This window comes from Galeopterus variegatus, unplaced genomic scaffold, assembly GCF_000696425.1.
Source record: "Galeopterus variegatus unplaced genomic scaffold, G_variegatus-3.0.2 Scaffold3240, whole genome shotgun sequence".
Taxonomy (NCBI): domain Eukaryota; kingdom Metazoa; phylum Chordata; class Mammalia; order Dermoptera; family Cynocephalidae; genus Galeopterus; species Galeopterus variegatus.
In genome coordinates this window covers 76072-81684 of record NW_007729351.1, presented here as the reverse complement: position 1 = coordinate 81684, position 5613 = coordinate 76072, and the positions used below count along the sequence as shown (strand labels likewise).

General features: G+C 38.5%; 1 protein-coding gene across 1 annotated transcript in view; it reads left to right on the top strand.

Annotated features, from left to right (window-relative positions):
- Positions 1-5428: 5428 nt before the first annotated feature.
- Positions 5429-5613, top strand: part of LOC103600132 (gamma-aminobutyric acid receptor subunit alpha-5) — a 57289-nt gene continuing 57104 nt past the window's right edge. Inside the window, exon 1 of the mRNA XM_008584361.1 lies at positions 5429-5567. The gene's annotated coding sequence lies outside the window, so the exon portion shown is untranslated. The remainder of the gene's footprint in view (positions 5568-5613) is intronic.

Genomic DNA, 5613 nt, shown 5'->3' with positions numbered 1-5613 from the left:
ATAAAAAAAGAAAGAAAGCGCTCATAAGAGAAAAACATTTCAATTAGAGTCTGGAGGATTCACAGAAATAAATAAAAAGTTACCCAACACCAAGAAAATAAGACACCATAAGAGAGACGGTCATTGAGGAAAAATGTTTAGACCCACAAGACTTCAAATATCAGAAGACCCAGACATCTATATAAAATAACCATGCAGCCATTACTATATACTCCAAATTTAAAAATTATATAGGAATATATGTAAATAAATGATAGAATAAAAAGTCAGCAAGGAATAAGAGATGATCAAAATGATAAAAAAGATTTAAGAAATAAACCAAATGCAACTTTTAGAAAATCAATGTCTTCATCAAGACTAAATTCTTAATTATGGCTCAAATAAATGAGACAGCAGAAGGGAAAATTAGAAAACTGGCAAATAAAAATAAATGTAGCACAGGAAAGCGAGTAGCTGCAAATATGCAACGTTAAGAAATATGAGTGACAGAGCGAGAAGTCCTAATGACAGTCGATTAACATTCTGTAATGAGAAAATAAGTAGAACAAGGGAGAGGCACAGATTTTTCTAAACTTATTACAAAACACAAAACCATAGATTTAGAAAAGCACACAACACATTCTAATAGGAAAAATTTTTTAAGTATGTCCTTATACACACTGAATATACTTGAGCGCCACTGAGAGACAGAGACAGAGAGAGAGAGACAGAGAGAGTCAGAGAGGACAGAAGACCTTAAAAGACAACAGAGAGAAAGTTATATGACCTAAAATGTATGAAGACAGCAAATTTCTCAAAATAGCAACAATGCAAAGCAGAAGTTCAAGGAAAACTATCTTTAGAGTGCAGAGAGACAATACTGCCAATGTAGAACTACATCCTAGCAAAACTAACTTTAAAAATGACTAAGAAACCAAGACATTTGTCAAATTGAAAATAAAAATTCCAAAACAAAAACCAAAAGCTGAGAGCATTCTCTCCAGCAGACACATATTAAGGAAATCAAATTAGTAAACTTCATGGAAGGAAAGTTAGAAAGAACACTCTAGGAGAAAGGTTTGGCAGGCAAAATTAGTGAGGAAAATGGTAAAAATTAAATTTTTTTTCTGTTTAAAAATTACAGTAATAATAGGGTCTAATCTTTAGTGTTATTTAAAAGAGAGATTTAAAATAATGAATAAAAATGGCATGTATATCCAGTGGGAGATGATAGGTACTCACATTTTATAAAGCACTTGTGTTAATCAGGGTTGAATCTTGATTAATTTTAGACTCTTAAAATTTAAATGGAAGAACTCTCAGAGAGTAGAGAGAAATTCTTCATATCATTAGAGGAAAAATAAATGGAATAAGGGAAATGATAAGAAAGGAAGAAGAAAAAGCATAACAGGGCAGAACAAGTGAAAACACTAATGTGGGAGAAAGTGTAAAAAATAAATTCAGATCTATAACTAGTCATTATCACTGCAAATGGTATAAACCATGGTCAGAAAAGTTTTTCTGTAAAGAACCAAAAAATAAGTCTTTTAGGTTTTGTAGGCCAAGTGGTTTCTGTCACAATTACTCAACTTTGCCATTACAGCAAGAAAGCATTTGTGAACAATATGTAAATAAATCGTTGTTTTCCAATCAAACTTTGATTGTAAAAATAAGCAGTAGGTTAGACTTGCACAATGAGCCATGGTTTACTGACTCCTTGTTTAAATTTACCAATAAAAAAAAATACAGAGGTTAAAACTGGGAACGAAGCAAGGGTGTCTTCTCCTACCACTTCTTTTTAATATCCCACTGAAAGTCCTGGCTAGTGCAATGAGACAAAAAAAGGAAATAAAAGATATACAGGTGTGAAGGAAGAAATAAAACTGTTTTTGTTCACAGGTGACATGATTCGTTCCTTTTGTTCTCACTAGTATTCTGTGGTATGGACGTACCAGTTCGCTTAACCAATCACCTGTCAAAGAAAATTTGGGGGCCGGCCCAGTGGCGCACTGGACAGTGCGCCGCTTGGGAGCGCGGTGGCACTCCCGCCGAGGGTTCGGATCCTATGTGGTGACCGGTTCCTGCTCACTGGCTGAGCGCAGCATGGGCGCAACACCGAGGGTTGCGATCCCATTGCCGGTCAGTAAAAAAGACAAAAAGGAAAAAAAAAAAAAGAAAATTTGGGTTGTTTCCAATTTGGGCCATTACAAATTAAGTTATAATAAACAGTCCTGTGCAAGTTTTTGCATGGACATAAGTTTTTGTTTGTCTGGGATAAATTCCCAAGAGTGCAATTCTCAGGCAATATGGTAAATTAATATTAATTTTATAAGAATTTATAAGTTTGTGCCAAACTTTTTTGTGAATAGGCTGTACTATTTAACATTCCCACCAGGAGTCTATGAGAAATCCAGTTGCAATAATCATTGTGCAATAATCACTACAATCTAGTTCACTAAGATATCTATCACCTCACATAATTACCATCCTGTGTGTGTGTGTTGAGAACACTTATGATCTACGCTGTTTGCAAATTTCAATTACAGATGTTCCTTGACTTAAATACTGTAAGTCGAAAATACATTTAATACAACTAACCTAGTGCACATTATGGCTTAGCCTAGCCTATTAGCCAAAAGTTGGGCAAAATCAACCTACACAAGGCCTATTTTATAATAAAGTGTTGAATATTTCATGTAATTTTTCGAATACTGTGTAGAAAATGAAAAACAGGATGGTTGTATGGTACTCAATGTACACTTTCCACTGCGTGCACGTGGCTTTTGCAACATCGTAAAGCCAAAAATCATGTCGAACCAGTAAAGTCAAGGACCATCTGTATGCAGTATTGTTAACTGTGGCTGCAGTGTTTTACATCAGATCTCCAGAACTTATGCATCTTATAACTGAAACTTTTTACCATTTGACAAAATCTCCCGATTTTCCCCTCTCCCCCAGTGCCTGGCAACCACTGTATGACCCATCAATCCCACTTCTGGGTATATATCTAAAGGAAATAATATCACTCCCTGGAAGAGATATCTGCACTCCCATGTTCATTTTAGCATTTTTCACAAATAGCCAAGATATGGAAACAACCTAAATGTTTGTCAACAGATGAATGGATAAAGGAAATGTGGTAGATACAATGGAAAACAATGGAATATCATTTAGCCTGGAGGACATTTTACTAAGTGAAATAATCCAGGCAAAGAAAGACAAATACCACACGATCTCACTTATATGAGGACACTGCTTTCATGTTTCAGCTACCTCTACTACACCACCACACAACACAGCCACCCTTCTCGGCTTCTGTTCTAGATTGGAGTAGGGAGTGGGTTCTCTCTGGATAAGTGTTCCACCCTTGCCCAGCTTCCCCAAGTCCAGCTATTTTAGGCTCTCACACTGGAAATTAAATTGAGGTTATGTGGAACTGGGGTGCCCTCTTCTGTTTTCCAGAACTATAACTACTTTGCTTAATTTCATTCACTAAAAGGGAAAATGCTAATGGCACAAATGGGAACTCAGCTGATAGATCATTATTTCTCAGACAAGCATTAAACTCTATATTAAAACAAAAATCATTGAAATGGTAGCATTCTTTCAGCAGTGTGAGTGTCCATGAGGTTCTGATGTGTCACTGTCACCAATTAGGTAGGCAGTCCATCTAACATGAAGCTGTGTTACATGTTCCACAAACATAAGGAGGAGAGACTGGGATACCATTTCATCACAAGGAAGAGAAAAGTATTTAAGCAATATGCTTAGAGACAAATTTAAAGAATAAATCTTAAGATAATTTTCATGTGTCCAATAATATGCATTGACATGAAAGTGATAGAAAATTTATCAAAAAGCATGGAAATTTTAAACATAATACATCAAAAGAACATATTTGTTTACGGTTGATATTTCATTCATTATTATAAATTAATGTCCATAACTTTCATTATTAAGTAATCCCTTGTTTATCTACATTTATTTTGGTGAAAATAGACTGAATGACTTTGTGTGTCAATCTGTAAAGCTTTAAATTCACTGATTATTTGAATGCTTTGATTGGCATTATGCTTTTTAATCCTGAGAGACGAGCAGCTTTCACTGGTACTTCTAAACCTGGAATTTCAACACCTAATAGATGAAAGTAATGTTAAATTGATTATAAATCACATTAACTCTTTAATGATTTTGATGGTCAGTGAACTTTACCTTGGTGATACATCTGCTGAGAAATTAGAAAATTAAGAAATGCATGTGTCCAGTTTATTCATGTTTAATTAGAAAAGCCTTTCAAATGAACATCTTATGTAATTTATATTTTATGAAGAACCACTAGATTTAATTCTGTGGCTATATGTATATTCAGAGTTATGCTTCCTGGATGGTTGCATTTTCGTGTCCTGTTCCTGGAATATATTTACAATTTCAGAAAATTCCAGAATTTTTGGAATGTGCAAAAGCATCAGTGGGTAGCTTAGATTTGGAATACATTGTATTAGACATAACTGGAAAACTGAGGGGCTTCATACACTGGAAGATTAAAATCATTTCTGGAGGAGAGTTAGAAATTTGCCTTTTCTCACGATTATTCTGTTGAAAGTGACTATAAACAGCGCAGTGTCTCGAAAGGTGTGGAACAATAAGCCTCATCACGTTGCCAGGGATTTTACTTTACATCTTGAACATTTGTCGCTGGGTGTCCTCAAGGTCAAAGAGGCGCCCATCTCCTGAGGCAACAGGACGCTGCGATCCTGAAATTAAGGAACGTGCTGTTTTAGCATTCCTCTTGCTTGTGTGGTTTAAAGGGGGCCATATTTCTGCCTAGGTGTCATTAATGCACCACGGAGACAAGAGACCGACATAATCGCTGTAACAGAGCCCCAGGAGTGTGTGGCTAACTGGAGGCAGTGCACCGACGAGTGTCCTAAACCCTACTCGGGAGCTCCCGCCCCTGCTCTAAGATCTGCAGACCCCATGCCCCCTGGCCCATTCCTACTGACACCGCGGCTTCCCGTCAAGACATGGAACTTCAGAAAATCCCCAAACATATCCTGCAATTAGGTAAGGGTTTCATTCTAATCTAATCCAATTTTGTTCTGGCTTTCCCTCCCGTAGCAATGAATTACCATCTGTGGATTAGACAAAAGGATGCTCAAAAGCCCGTTTCCTTCTGAAGAGAACAGAGGCGAGGATACACAGGGGGCCACTGGGGACCGGGGGGGAGGCCACTGGGGACCAAGAAAGGACCGAGGTCAGGTTAGGGGTGCGGGGGTTGGCCCTAGAAGAGGAAATCTCTCGGAGCAGCGCCTCTGTTGTCAGAGGCTGCTACCTGCTGACACTCTGGTCTAAAATGGGGGACCAGTGGTTAGTTATTACGGGGAACCGACTGTGTTCCCGAAGGTCCTCAAGAAACTTCATTAGAAATACGTCCTATCCCAAACCAGGCCAAGCCGCGGGCCCTGAGCCCTCCCCCTCCGCCGCGCCGGGCCCAGGCGCATTTGGTGAGAGTCTGGCGGCCTCTACCGGAGCGCCTCTGCAGAGGGACGTTCTTCCAGCCCAGAGACGACATGTGGCGCTCGGCAGAGGTGAGAACGAGCGCGCCAGTGCGCCGGGGCGCCGGGGGTATCCGCA